Here is a 367-nt window from a genome sequence, read left to right on the forward strand (position 1 = left end):
CCGCAGAGCTCTCGTGTTAACGGGACGCCCCTGAGAGTCTGACTGAACTGAAATTGCCTCTTTTCTTCCCAGATTCCTCAGAGGCTGGGGGCTCCAGGATCAGCAAATGCCTTCCTCCCCCACCCCAAACACCTCTTAGTGAGTATGAGAATAATTCTGGTGATGAGGTGGCACAGCCGGTGACCCCACCAAAGCTGGGCTGAGCTTTGCCAGGATAGAGCTCATTTTTCCCCCAACATTTAGATTTCTTCTGGTGTCCTGGTTCTGTATAGAAAGGGCTTCAGGAAGGGCCCTTCCTGTATAGAAAGGGCCACATGAAACAGAACTGTGTGCTCCACCCCTCCCCCCAGCGAGAGAGAGAGACTTT

Source organism: Merops nubicus, unplaced genomic scaffold (genome assembly GCF_000691845.1).
Source record: "Merops nubicus isolate BGI_N331 unplaced genomic scaffold, ASM69184v1 scaffold33940, whole genome shotgun sequence".
Classification (NCBI taxonomy): Eukaryota; Metazoa; Chordata; class Aves; order Coraciiformes; family Meropidae; genus Merops; species Merops nubicus.